Source organism: Oncorhynchus kisutch, linkage group LG16 (assembly GCF_002021735.2).
Source record: "Oncorhynchus kisutch isolate 150728-3 linkage group LG16, Okis_V2, whole genome shotgun sequence".
Taxonomy (NCBI): Eukaryota; Metazoa; Chordata; class Actinopteri; order Salmoniformes; family Salmonidae; genus Oncorhynchus; species Oncorhynchus kisutch.
Genome location: NC_034189.2, coordinates 6550110 through 6565109, shown reverse-complemented (window position 1 = coordinate 6565109; position 15000 = coordinate 6550110). Strand labels below are relative to the sequence as shown.

The 15000-nt window shown below is 44.6% G+C and overlaps 1 protein-coding gene across 1 annotated transcript in view; it reads right to left on the bottom strand.

Moving 5' to 3' along the window:
* dysf (dysferlin, limb girdle muscular dystrophy 2B (autosomal recessive)) overlaps window positions 1-15000 on the bottom strand; it is a gene marked incomplete in the record, with an annotated part of 244093 nt that overhangs the window by 8563 nt on the left and 220530 nt on the right.

Genomic DNA, 15000 nt, shown 5'->3' with positions numbered 1-15000 from the left:
TCTTTAGGTCGACAGCGTCTTCCCCAAACACATGGACATTATATACTTTACAGGAATGGCCTTTTATTTGGAGATTGTTTGAAGAAAATGATTTCTCTCGATTGTTACACCTAGCCCAACTTACCCACTGTAGCAGCTGAGGCCAGCAGAGAAAAGGGCAAAGCAAGAGATCGAGGAAGATGTTATTAGATTTTTTTTTTTAAAGTAAAGATGAAAGAAAATATTAAATCTTAACCAAAGTCCAAAAGTGAATGTTATCATGACAGAACAGGTTCAAAGATGTGTTCACATTGGCAACGTTCAGTTGGTTTCTAGTTACAGTTGGTGACTAGTTACAGTTGGTTACTAGTTACACTTGGTGACTAGTTACAGTTGGTTTCTAGTTACAGTTGGTTACTAGTTACAGTTGGTTACTAGTTACAGTTGGTTTCTAGTTACAGTTGGTTTCTAGTTACAGTTGGTTTCTAGTTACAGTTGGTTTCTAGTTACTAGTTACAGTTGGTTACTAGTTACTAGTTACTAGTTACAGTTGGTTACTAGTTACTAGTTACAGTTGGTTACTAGTTACTAGTTACAGTTGGTTACTAGTTACTAGTTACAGTTGGTTACTAGTTACTAGTTACAGTTGGTTACTGGTTACTAGTTACAGTTGGTTACTAGTTACAGTTGGTTACTAGTTACAGTTGGTTACTAGTTACTAGTTACAGTTGGTTACTAGTTACAGTTGGTTTCTAGTTACTAGTTACGGTTGGTTACTACTTACTTGTTACAGTTGGTTACTAGTTACTAGTTACAGTTGGTTACTAGTTACTAGTTACAGTTGGTTACTAGTTACAGTTGGTTACTAGTTGCTAGTTACAGTTGGTTACTAGTTACAGTTGGTTTCTAGTTACAGTTGGTTTCTAGTTACAGTTGGTTTCTAGTTACAGTTGGTTTCTAGTTACAGTTGGTTTCTAGTTACTAGTTACAGTTGGTTACTAGTTACTAGTTACAGTTGGTTACTAGTTACGGTTGGTTACTAGTTACCAGTTACAGTCGGTTACTAGTTACAGTTGGTTTCTAGTTACAGTTGGTTTCTAGTTACTAGTTACAGTTGGTTACTAGTTACTAGTTACAGTTGGTTACTAGTTACTAGTTACAGTTGGTTACTAGTTACAGTTGGTTACTAGTTACAGTTGGTTTCTAGTTACAGTTGGTTTCTAGTTACAGTTGGTTTCTAGTTACTAGTTACAGTTGGTTACTAGTTACTAGTTACAATTGGTTACTAGTTACTAGTTACAGTTGGTTACTAGTTACGGTTGGTTACTAGTTACTAGTTACAGTTGGTTACTAGTTACAGTTGGTTTCTAGTTACTAGTTACAGTTGGTTACTAGATACTAGTTACAGTTGGTTACTAGTTACTAGTTACAGTTGGTTACTAGTTACAGTTGGTTTCTAGTTACAGCTGGTTTCTAGTTACAGTTGGTTTCTAGTTACAGTTGGTTTCTAGTTACTAGTTACAGTTGGTTACTAGTTAATAGTTACAGTTGGTTACTAGATACTAGTTACAGTTGTTTACTAGTTACTAGTTACAGTTGGTTACTAGTTACAGTTGGTTTCTAGTTACAGCTGGTTTCTAGTTACAGCTGGTTTCTAGTTACAGTTGGTGACTAGTTACAGTTGGTTACTAGTTACAGTTGGTTTCTAGTTACAGTTGGTTTCTAGTTACAGTTGGTGACTAGTTACAGTTGGTTTCTAGTTACAGTTGGTTTCTAGTTACTAGTTACAGTTGGTTACTAGTTAATAGTTACAGTTGGTTACTAGTTACTAGTTACAGTTGGTTACTAGTTACTAGTTACAGTTGGTTACTAGTTACAGTTGGTTACTAGTTACAGTTGGTTACTAGTTACAGTAGGTTACTAGTTACAGTTGGTTACTAGTTACAGTTGGTGACTAGTTACAGTTGGTTTCTAGTTACAGTTGGTGACTAGTTACAGTTGGTGACTAGTTACAGTTGGTTTCTAGTTACAGTTGGTTTATAGTTACAGTTGGTTACTAGTTACAGTTGGTGACTAGTTACAGTTGGTGACTAGTTACAGTTGGTTACTAGTTACAGTTGGTGACTAGTTACAGTTGGTTTCTAGTTACAGTTCGTTTCTAGTTACAGTTGGTTACTCATTACAGTTGGTTGCTAGTTACAGTTGGTTACTAGTTACAGTTGGTTTCTAGTTACAGTTGGTTTCTAGTTACAGTTGGTTACTAGTTACAGTAGGTTACTAGTTACAGTTGGTTTCTAGTTACAGTTGGTTACTAGTTACAGTTGGTTACTAGTTACAGTTGGTTTCTAGTTCCAGTTGGTTTGTAGTTACAGTTGCTGACTAGTTACAGTTGGTTTCTAGTTACAGTTGGTGACTAGTTACAGTTGGTTACTAGTTACAGTTGGTGACTAGTTACAGTTTGTTTCTAGTTACAGTTGGTTACTAGTTACAGTTGGTTACTAGTTACAGTTGGTTACTAGTTACAGTTGGTTTCTAGTTACAGTTGGTTACTAGTTACAGTTGGTTACTAGTTAGTTGGTTTCTAGTTACAGTTGGTTTCTAGTTACAGTTGGTTACTAGTTACAGTTGGTTACTAGTTACAGTTGGTGACTAGTTACAGTTGGTTTCTAGTTACAGTTGGTTACTAGTTACAGTTGGTTACTAGTTACAGTTGGTTACTAGTTACAGTTGGTTACTAGTTACAGTAGGTTACTAGTTACAGTTGGTTACTAGTTACAGTTGGTGACTAGTTACAGTTGGTTTCTAGTTACAGTTGGTGACTAGTTACAGTTGGTTACTAGTTACAGTTGGTTTCTAGTTACAGTTGGTTTATAGTTACAGTTGGTTACTAGTTACAGTTGGTGACTAGTTACAGTTGGTGACTAGTTACAGTTGGTTACTAGTTACAGTTGGTGACTAGTTACAGTTGGTTTCTAGTTACAGTTCGTTTCTAGTTACAGTTGGTTACTCATTACAGTTGGTTGCTAGTTACAGTTGGTTACTAGTTACAGTTGGTTTCTAGTTACAGTTGGTTTTTAGTTACAGTTGGTTACTAGTTACAGTAGGTTACTAGTTACAGTTGGTTTCTAGTTACAGTTGGTTACTAGTTACAGTTGGTTACTAGTTACAGTTGGTTACTAGTTACAGTTGGTTTCTAGTTCCAGTTGGTTTGTAGTTACAGTTGCTGACTAGTTACAGTTGGTTTCTAGTTACAGTTGGTGACTAGTTACAGTTGGTTACTAGTTACAGTTGGTGACTAGTTACAGTTTGTTTCTAGTTACAGTTGGTTACTAGTTACAGTTGGTTACTAGTTACAGTTGGTTACTAGTTACAGTTGGTTTCTAGTTACAGTTGGTTACTAGTTACAGTTGGTTACTAGTTAGTTGGTTTCTAGTTACAGTTGGTTTCTAGTTACAGTTGGTTTCTAGTTACAGTTGGTGACTAGTTACAGTTGGTGACTAGTTACAGTTGGTTACTAGTTACAGTTGGTGACTAGTTACAGTTGGTTACTAGTTACAGTTGGTTTCTAGTTACAGTTGGTTACTAGTTACAGTTTGTTACTAGTTACAGTTGGTTACTAGTTACAGTTGGTGACTAGTTACAGTTGGTTATTAGTTACACTTGGTGACTAGTTACAGTTGGTGACTAGTTACAGTTGGTTACTAGTTACAGTTGGTTACTAGTTACAGTTGGTTTCTAGTTACAGTTGGTTACTAGTTACAGTTGGTGACTAGTTACAGTTGGTGACTAGTTACAGTTGGTTATTAGTTACACTTGGTGACTAGTTACAGTTGCTGACTAGTTACAGTTGGTTACTAGTTACAGTTGGTTACTAGTTACAGTTGGTTACTAGTTACAGTTGGTTACTAGTTACAGTTGGTGACTAGTTACAGTTGGTTTCTAGTTACAGTTGGTTACTAGTTACAGTTGGTTACTAGTTACAGTTGGTTACTAGTTACTGGTTACAGTTACCAGGTAATTCAGGTTCTAATTTGGATATAATTTGAGTCGACCACGTGAGAATTGTATGACAGTTTGGAACACAGACACTGGTCTGCGTGTGTTTGACTTTTGTGCAGTAATCATCTTAGTTAAGAGTTTATCTATATTTTGGGAAATGCCTGACATGAAGTGACTCTAGAGTTTTGAATACAGACACGGGTCTGTGTGTTTTGTCAAGAAGACGTTTTCTCACAGTCTGGTTGACGACGTCGTTCCAAGTCTCTGACGTACAGAGAACAAGGACTACAAAGACCAGACACTCTCTAGGGACAGATCAGCTTAAAACTGCCCCTCATTCTCTCAAACACACAAACAAACACACACACACACACACCACCATCATGTCACTCCACACTCCGCCTGTCTGCCTGTGACCTTCAACCCTGACAGGAACAGAAGGTTCAAACACTCTCATGACGCAACACACACCTTTCCTTTAGAGTGTGTGTGTGTGTGTGTGTGTGTGTGTGTGTGTGTGTGTGTGTGTGTGTGTGTGTGTGTGTGTGTGTGTGTGTGTGTGTGTGTGTGTGTGTGTGTGTGTGTGTGTGTGTGTGTGTGTGTGTGTGGCGCCAGGACTGGCATGATTCTGGATCTGGAGGCAATCAACAATGAAAAAAAACAGGCAGGCGGCATGATTTTTAGGGCAGACTTGTGTGTGTGTGTGTGTGTGTGTGTGTGTGTGTGTGTGTGTGTGTGTGTGTGTGTGTGTGTGTGTGTGTGTGTGTGTGTGTGTGTGTGTGTGTGTGTGTGTGTGTGTGTGTGTGTGTGTGTGTGTGTGTGTGTTGGGTGGTGACGTGACCTTCAGCGTGATGTAGAACTGATGAGATGGGCTACAATGCAGTCCACACATTACAATTAGTTGGTGATAGATTGATTTGTGTTGTAACAGTGGTTTTTACAGAGACTTGTCTACTGCTCATGCCCAGTCACTTGGGTGTGTGTGTGTGTGTGTGTGTGTGTCTCTCACACCCGACCGCAAGGCGCTACAGAGGGTAATGAGTACACCCCAGTACGTCACTGGGGCCGAGCTCCCTGCCACTCAAAACCTCTATACCAGGCGGAAAGGTTCCAAGACATGGGAACATAATCTAATTGGGATTTCTTTAACCTAATATTGCAAATGTACTTACGATGTACACTGAACATAAAAATAAACTGAACATGCAACAATTTCGAAGATTTTTCTGAGTTACAGTTCATGTAAGGAAATCAGTAAATAAATAAATAAATTAGACCCTAATCTATGGATTTCACAGGACTGGGCAGGGGTGCAGGGGACCCAGGTCCAGCCAATCAGAATGAGTTTTTCCTCCACAAAAGGGCTTTTATTATAGACAGAAATACTCCTTTTATTGTCCCTAGCACAAGGTGCACCTGTGTAATGATCATGTTGTTTAATCAGCTTCTTGATATGCAACACCTGTCAGGTGGATGGGTTATCTTGGCAAAGGAGAGATGCTCACTAACAGGGGATGTAAACAAAATTTGTGCACAGAATTTTGAGAGAAATAAGCATTCTTTTTTTGTGAGAATGGAACATTTCTGGGGGAAAAAATTCCCCAACACTTCACATGTTAAAATGTATATTTTTGTTCAGTGCAGATCGAAACACTGTTGGAATCATAGAAATACATTATTATTATTTTTCTGATGGTTGATGTTGTTTGTTACAGATTTTGGTTTTTCCGTTTAATGTTTTGAGGTTGGACTTTAATCACGTGCAGTACGTTTAACACATTAAAACGTATCGTTTGCTGTCATCTCGTTAGTCGGGACTGTGTTACACCTGTTCTGTCTTGTCCACCTCGTTAGCAGGAAGGTGTTGCACCTGTGCTGGCCCAGGTGCTAATTAAGAGCGGCTGGCCCAGGTGCTAATTATGAGCGGCTGGCCCAGGTGCTAATTAAGAGCGGCTGGCCCAGGTGCTAATTAAGAGCGGCTGGCCCAGGTGCTAACTAAGAGCGGCTGGCCCAGGTGCTAACTAAGAGCGGCTGGCCCAGGTGCTAACTAAGAGCGGCTGGCCCAGGTGCTAACTAAGAGCGGCTGGCCCAGGTGCTAACTAAGAGTGGCTGGCCCAGGTGCTAATTAAGAGCGGCTGGCCCAGGTGCTCATTAAGAGCGGCTGGCCCAGGTGCTAATTAAGAGCGGCTGGCCCAGGTGCTAACTAAGAGCGGCTGGCCCAGGTGCTAACTAAGAGCGGCTGGCCCAGGTGCTAACTAAGAGTGGCTGGCCCAGGTGCTAATTAAGAGCGGCTGGCCCAGGTGCTAATTAAGAGCGGCTGCCCCAGGTGCTAATTAAGAGATCGGCTGGCCCAGGTGCTAACTAAGAGCGGCTGGCCCAGGTGCTAATTAAGAGCGGCTGGCCCAGGTGCTAATTAAGAGCGGCTGGCCCAGGTGCTAATTAAGAGCGGCTGGCCCAGGTGCTAATTAAGAGCGGCTGGCCCAGTGCTTCAGCTGTCTTGAGAGATGTGGAGGGTCAACACCTTTTTAGTTGGTGCTCCCTATTGGATTTCTCGAAAAGCCTTTATCTGATCTTGACCTGTTTTCTTTTTGCTCAATGTTTTGTTTTGTTTCCTGTCTTTACGTTTGATGTGGGTTTTTCTTTTGTTTTCCTCTTAGTGGACGCACACGGTGGGCATCTTTTAGGTCCCAGTTGTTGTTACTAGGCAACTTTCAGTGGACACACCCACATGAGTGTCATCACCCCCATCAGAACCTTCTCCTAAAACCCCACCTGTTAAGTTTTGGTTGCAGTCAGTGACTCTTTGTTAGTTCCCCCCTTTTTGTTTGAGAGACTATTATTTGGTTTTCTTGCTGGGGAAATGTAACAGTTGTTTTGCACGACAGGGTAGGAACCAAAGTGTTTATCAGCGTTTCCCGTGGAACCCTTATTGCATTCATGGTGTTTACACACAATATATCTCAGGTATTTGTTTTCATTTTATACACTAATGATTGCACATCTTTATCAAGGCTGTTGAATAATTATGGACCTGACTGAGATCCCCCCCCCCCCAAAAAAAATGTTTTTTAAAATAAATAAATGAGTGACAAGAAAAGTCGGGTGGAAGGAAGGGAAGAAAGTTGAATTTAGTTCTAGAAGTATTGGAGTCTTGCTTCACTGAGGATCCAGAACATTGACCAACATTCCTCCTCACCCTAAACCACACACTGGTGCAGAGTTCACTCTCCTTAAGATGTAACAGTTTTAGGATATCATGTTTAAAGGCCTGGGTAAGATGGAAAACCCGTCGTAGCTGGAAGTGTATGGAGAATATCTGAGGAGAGACAGAGAGTCTGGATTAAAGGCCTGGGTAAAACCCATCTAGCTGGTAGTGAAGGGAGAATATCTGAGGAGAGACAGAGAGTCTGGATTAAAGGCCTGGGTAAAACCCATCTAGCTGGTAGTGAAGGGAGAATATCTGAGGAGAGACAGAGAGTCTGGATTAAAGGCCTGGGTAAAACCCATCTAGCTGGTAGTGAAGGGAGAATATCTGAGGAGAGACAGAGAGTCTGGATTAAAGGCCTGGGTAAAACCCATCTTGCTGGTCGTGAAGGGAGAATATCTGAGGAGATACAGAGAGTCTGGATTAAAGGCCTGGGTAAAACCCATCTAGCTGGTAGTGAATGGAGAATATCTGAGTCAGGATTAAGTTGTTCCCTAAACAGTGATCTAAGGCCCGTTTCGTGGTCTTAATTATCTTGGTTACAGTTAGGTCAGCGAGAGTCATCTGACCCTGGGTCTGTGAATGGATTTGAGAATGCCTGAAATTGTAATTTTATTCTTGAATTTGAATTCAAGTAGTAAACAGGATACAGAATTGTAATTCGAATTTGAAGTAAGGGCAAAATAATTGAATTGAGTGAAGTTCAATTAAATTCAAATTCCTTCTATTCCATATTAGGTAATGTAAACAAATGTAAACAAATATACATATCTATAAAACATTAAAACATGTCGCTACATAGGTTTTTTAAAATGTTTTTTTAACTCTTAACCTTTTGCGACTCTAGGGGGCAGTATTTTCATTTTTGGGAAAAAAACGGGATATAGGTTTTGAAAGCGCTGCGTTCGAATGAGTCCCTATTCAACTGTGAGTGTGCTATGAACCAGCTTACGCTTTCTACGTATTCCCCAAGGTGTCTACAGCATTGTGACGTAGTTTTACGCATTTATGTTGAAGAATAGCCGTAGGCGGCCACATTGCGTAAGTGGTCACATGGTGGCTCCGAGAGAGATTCTCACCTAAAATACAGAGGTAGCCATTAGTTCAATCGGTCCTCCTGAAAAATTAATTGTCCCGACGATATTATCGAATAGATATTAGAAAAACACCTTGAGGATGGATTATAAACAACGTTTGCCATGTTTCTGTTGATATTATGGAGCTAATTTGGAATATTTTTCACCGTTTTCGTGACTGCAATTTCCGGGCGATTTCTCAGCCAAACGTGAAGAACAAACGGAGCTATTTCGCCTACAAAAATAATCTTTTGGGAAAAAATTTACTTTGGCTATCTACCTGGGAGTTTCGTGAGTGAAAACATGCGAAGTTCATCAAAGGTAAACGATTGAATTTGATTGCTTTTCTGATTTGTGACAAGGTTGCCTGCTGCTAGCAGGGCATAATGCTATGCTAGGCTATCGATAAACTTACACAAGTGCTTGTCTAGCTTTGGCTGTAAAGCATATTTTGAAAATCTGAGATGACAGGGTGATTAACAACAGGCTAAGCTGTGTCTCAATAGATTTCATTTGTGATTTTCAAGAATATGAATATTTTCTAGGGATATTTATGTCCGTTGCGTTATGCTAATTATTGTCAGGCGATGATTACGCTCCCGCATGCGGGATGGGGAATATCAAGAAAAACAAGACCTGTATGCAAATATTCAAAATTATTATAATTTTTACGAATCGCTTACATTTTGTTCAATATGGGGAAAATGCTACATTTGACAGAAGGCATTAGTTTAACCCTCAAGTTGACCCTGAGGGTCTTCAAAAAGACACCAAACAAATGAAATGGTTGGTGGAAATAATGATATAATATATATATAATGTAATATAATGATCTATTCTAAGCACTAAAAAAGGTTAAGATAATACATGAACATAGTTTCCAGAGAAAAGTTCAATATTCTTTAGTATCTGGGAGACTTCAATTCAACTCTCTGAAATTTATTTGAATTGCACTGGATTCAATTCAGATTGTACATCTTGTGGGGTAATTCAATTCAGATTGTACATCTTCTGGGGTAATTAAATTCTGATTGTACATCTTGTGGGGTAATTCAATTCAGATTGTACATCTTGTGGGGTAATTCAATTCAGATTGTACATCTTGTGGGTAATTCAATTCAGATTGTACATCTTGTGGGGTAATTCAATTCAGATTGTACATCTTGTGGGGTAATTCAATTCAGATTGTACATCTTCTGGGGTAATTAAATTCAGATTGTACATCTTGTGGGGTAATTCAATTCAGATTGTACATCTTGTGGGTAATTCAATTCAGATTGTACATCTTGTGGGTAATTCAATTCAGATTGTACATCTTGTGGGGTAATTCAATTCAGATTGTACATCTTGTGGGTAATTCAATTCAAATTGCAACTCATAACTTGGATAGGAGTCAATTCCAAAATGGTGAATTGAGGCCAACCCTGCTGTAGACTGATCCAAGGTCAGTTTTAAGGGAATTGTCCCCACCTCTTTCATAGGTTTAGGGGGAGTGTAAACTAATCCTAGATCAATATAATCCCAGCCCCCCCCTCCCCAACACACCCACAGTTTTGTGAAGAGGGCACGGCAATGCCTCTTCCACCTCAGGAGGCTGAAAAGATGTGCCGCCATTGAGAGGATCTTGATTGGCCGCATCACCCCTTGCTATGGCAACTGCATCACCGCTTGCTATGGCAACTGTAGCAAAGTGAGGCTTCTTTGAAGAATCTCAAATATAAAATATATTTGTATTTGTTTCGCACCTTTTTGTTGGTTACTCCATGATTCCATTTGTGTTATTTCATAGTTTTGATGTCTTCACTATTATTCTACAATGTAGAAAATAGTACCAACAAAAATTTCAGAAAAACCCTTGGATGAGTAGGTGTGTCCAAACGTTTGACTGATACTGTACATACACTGACACCCCAACAAACACCCTCACACACAGTCACACTGATAGTGATCTAAGGCAGTTTCTGTTCATATGAATTACTACTCAACTTGTTGCCATTGTGAACACACAGTCAACAAGTTGTTTCATACCTTCAATGTGAAAGGAGGATTTCAGAGTTTGAAAACATGCATTAGTTGTCAATAAGAATCACGTGATCAATTAACAGCCCCAGCGAAGGACTTTTCATTACGACACACAAGAACCATACTTATTCTGTCCCAATAGGAATATGCACAAGACAATACGTAGTTAAGTGATTTATTGAGAGAGATGAAACAGTTCTGAGAGATGATGAGAGGAGAGAAGAAGAGAGGGATAGAGAGAAGAAGAAGAGAGAAGAAGAGAGGGATAGAGAGAAGAAGAAGAGAGAGGAAGAGAGGGATAGAGAGAAGAAGAGGAGAGAAGAAGAGAGGGATAGAGAGAAGGATAGAGAGGGATGGAGAGAGGGATAGCGAAAAGAAGAGAGGAATGCAGGGGGATGGAGAGAGTGATATGGATGGAGAGAGGGATATAGATGGATGCAGAGAGGGATGAGAGAAGACGAGCGGGGTAGAGAGGGATAGAGATGGATGGAGAGAGGGATATAGATGGATGGAGAGAGGGATGAGAGAGGGATAGAAATGGATGGAGAGAGGGATGGAGAGTGATAGTGATGGATGGAGAGAGGGATGAGAGAGGGATAGGGATGGATGCAGAGAGGGATGAGAGAAGATGAGCGGGGTAGAGAGGGATAGAGATGGATGGAGAGAGGGATATAGATGGATGGAGAGAGGGATGAGAGAGGGATAGAAATGGATGGAGAGAGGGATGGAGAGTGATAGCGATGGATGGAGAGAGGGATAGAGATGGATGGAGAGAGGGATGAGAGAGGGATAGAGAGGGATAGAGATGGATGGAGAGAGGGATGGAGAGTGATAGAGATGGATGGAGAGAGGGATGAGAGAGGGATAGAGATTGTAGAGAGGGATGGAGAGAAGAAGAGAGGGTAGAGAGGGATGGAGCGGGGTAGAGAGGGATGGAGAGGGGTAGAGAGGGATGGAGAGGGATGGAGAGAAGAAGAGAGGGGTAGAGAGGGTTAGAGAGGGGCAGAGAGAAGAAGAGAGGGGAAAGAGGGATGGAGAGAAGAAGAGATTGTAGAGAGGGATGGAGAGAAGAAGAGAGGGTAGAGAGGGATGGAGCGGGGTAGAGAGGGATGGAGAGGGATGGAGAGGGGTAGAGAGGGATGGAGAGGGATGGAGAGAAGAAGAGAGGGGTAGAGAGGGTTAGAGAGGGGCAGAGAGAAGAAGAGAGGGGTAGAGAGGGATGGAGAGAAGAAGAGAGGGGTAAGAGAGGGATGGAGAGGGATGGAGAGCAGAAGAGAGGGGTAGAGAGGGATGGAGAGCAGAAGAGAGGGGTAGAGAGGGATGGAGAGCAGAACAGAGGGGTAGAGAGGGATGGAGAGGGATGGAGAGGAGAAGAGGGGTAGAGAGGGATGGAGAGGGATGGAGAGCAGAACAGAGGGGTAGAGAGGGATGGAGAGAAGAGGCTCATACGTACATGTTGGCTGGAGGAGCCAGAGATGTTAATAATTGCAGAACTGGTTCCGTCTGTAAACTACAACAAGAACCACAACCACAACACAACCACACAAACTAGTGTTAGCACTAAAGCAGGTTAGGATTAGACCACAGCATTCACCTTTTGACGACAAGTAAAACAGAATTTATCAAAAGTTAGCTTGCACTATATACCGTATTCTTACAAGGCAAATGAATCTTTAGTATTCACATACATTTAGACCACACAAACACACACACACACTCAGAATAGAATAGACATTCAATGGATGATCACAGTCAAGTCAGTCTTCTAAGAGAAACACGTCTGCAATAAATACAGGATCTATACAGTATCGTAATCGGACAGAAAAATACATTTTACGGTGTAAACAATTGATAACGTTGACAGAGAGGCTGATGGGAGTTCCTTGAGGTACATCATGACAACAGCAGACGGAGAAACATGATGTCACGATTAAAATATGACAGCAGCACATTAATACATGTTTTTTAGCATGAAAAGTGTTTAAATGACGCAGTTGTGAAGATGAGAACATTGGAAATGAAATCAGGGCATTGCTAGTTTTGTTGTCCAGTGCATTTTGGGTGTAATCATGGAATTATGACAGAAAAAGAGACCTAGTGTTGTTGGCTTCTTACAAACAAAACACACAAAGAGCCAACTGAACAGTAAAATGACACCCTCACACCCCCCTCAAGCCCTCACGCCCCCCTCAAGCCCTCACGCCCCCCTCACACCCTCACGCCCCCCTCAAGCCCTCACGCCCCCCTCAAGCCCTCACACCCCCCTCAAGCCCTCACACCCCCCTCAAGCCCTCACGCCCCCCTCAAGCCCTCACACCCCCCTCAAGCCCTCACACCCCCCTCAAGCCCTCACACTCCCCTCAAGCCCTCACACCCCCCTCAAGCCCTCACGCCCCCCTCAAGCCCTGACACCCCCCTCAAGCCCTCACGCCCTCACGCCCCCCTCAAGCCCTCACACCCTCACGCCCCCCTCAAGCCCTCACACCCTCACGCCCCCCTCAAGCCCTCACACCCTCACGCCCCCCTCAAGCCCTCACACCCCCCTCAACCCCTCACACCCCCTCTCATACCCTCACGCCCACCTCAAGCCCTCACGCCCCCCTCAAGCCCTCACGCCCCCCCTCAAGCCCTCAAGCCCTCACACCCCCTCTCATACCCTCACGCCCCCCTCAAGCCCTCACGCCCCCCTCAAGCCCTCACGCCCCCTCTCATACCCTCACGCCCCCTCTCATACCCTCACGCCCCCCTCAGGCCCTCACGCCCCCTCTCATACCCTCACGCCCCCCTCAAGCCCTCACGCCCCCCTCAAGCCCTCACACCCCCCTCAAGCCCTCACACCCCCCTCAAGCCCTCACACCCCCCTCAAGCCCTCACGCCCCCCTCAAGCCCTCACACCCCCCTCAAGCCCTCACGCCCTCACGCCCCCCTCAAGCCCTCACACCCTCACGCCCCCCTCAAGCCCTCACGCCCCCCTCAAGCCCTCACACCCCGCTCAAGCCCTCACACCCCCCTCAAGCCCTCACACCCCCCTCAAGCCCTCACGCCCCCCTCAAGGCCCTCACACCCCCCTCAAGCCCTCACGCCCCCTCAAGCCCTCACACCCCCCTCAAGCCCTCACGCCCCCCTCAAGCCCTCACGCCCCCCTCAAGCCCTCACACCCCCCTCAAGCCCTCACACCCCCCTCAAGCCCTCACACCCTCACGCCCCCCTCAAGCCCTCACACCCCCCTCAAGCCCTCACACCCCCCTCAAGCCCTCACACCCTCACGCCCCCCTCAAGCCCTCACGCCCCCCTCTCAAGCCCCCCTCAAGCCCTCACGCCCCCTCTCATACCCTCACGCCCCCCTCAAGCCCTCACGCCCCCCTCAAGCCCTCACACCCCCTCAAGCCCTCACACCCTCACGCCCCCCTCAAGCCCCCCTCAAGCCCTCACGCCCCCCTCAAGCCCTCACGCCCCTTCTCAAGCCCTCACGCCCCCCTCAAGCCCTCACACCCCCTCAAGCCCTCACGCCCCCCTCAAGCGCTCACACCCTCACGCCCCCCTCAAGCCCTCACGCCCTCCTCAAGCCCTCACGCCCCCTCTCAAGCCCTCTAACCCTCAACAAGCACTCGAAACAACCCTATCACCCTCCCAGGTTGCCTCAGTATACTAATATAATAATAATATACTCCACCATCCATTCTCCATTAGTCTGGAAGACACTTTGTTCATGGTGACTACACTGGAAAACCACTGCCAGCATAGTGTGAGAGACTCCACACACTGTAGAGAGACTCCACCCACTGTAGAGAGACTCCACCCACTGTAGAGACTCCACCTACTGTAGAGAGACTCCACCCACTGTAGAGAGACTCCACCCACTGTAGAGAGACTCCACCCACTGTAGAGAGACTCCACCCACTGTAGAGAGACTCCACACACTGTAGAGAGACTCCACCCACTGTAGAGACTCCACCCACTGCAGAGAGACTCCACCCACTGTAGAGACTCCACCCACTGCAGAGAGACTCCACACACTGTAGAGAGACTCCACCCACTGTAGAGACTCCACCCACTGCAGAGAGACTCCACCCACTGTAGAGAGACCACCCACTGTGTAGAGACTCCACCCACTGTAGAGAGACTCCACCCACTGTAGAGAGACTCCACCCACTGTAGAGAGACTCCACCCACTGTAGAGAGACTCCACCCACTGTAGAGACCCCACCCACTGTAGAAACTCCACCCACTGTAGAGACTCCACCCACTGTAGAGACTCCACCCACTGTAGAGACTCCACCCACTGTAGAGAGACCACCCACTGTAGAGACTCCACCCACTGTGTAGAGACTCCACCCACTGTAGAGACTCCACCCACTGTAGAGACTCCACCCACTGTAGAGAGACTCCACCCACTGTAGAGACCCCACCCACTGTGTAGAGACTCCACCCACTGTAGAGAGACTCCACCCACTGTAGAGACCCCACCCACTGTGTAGAGACTCCACCCACTGGACAGAGACTCCACCCACTGGACAGAGACTCCACCCACTGGACAGAGACTCCACCCACTGGATATAGACTCCACCCACTGCAGAGCGACTCCACCCACTGCGTAGAGACCCCACCCACTGCGTAAAGACTCCACTCTAAGAAGTAGTAAGTAAAGACAGACACATCGGGGACTCAACTGCACGTGGGTCCCTCTTATCGAATCCCGAGCCGCACATTGAAGTGGTT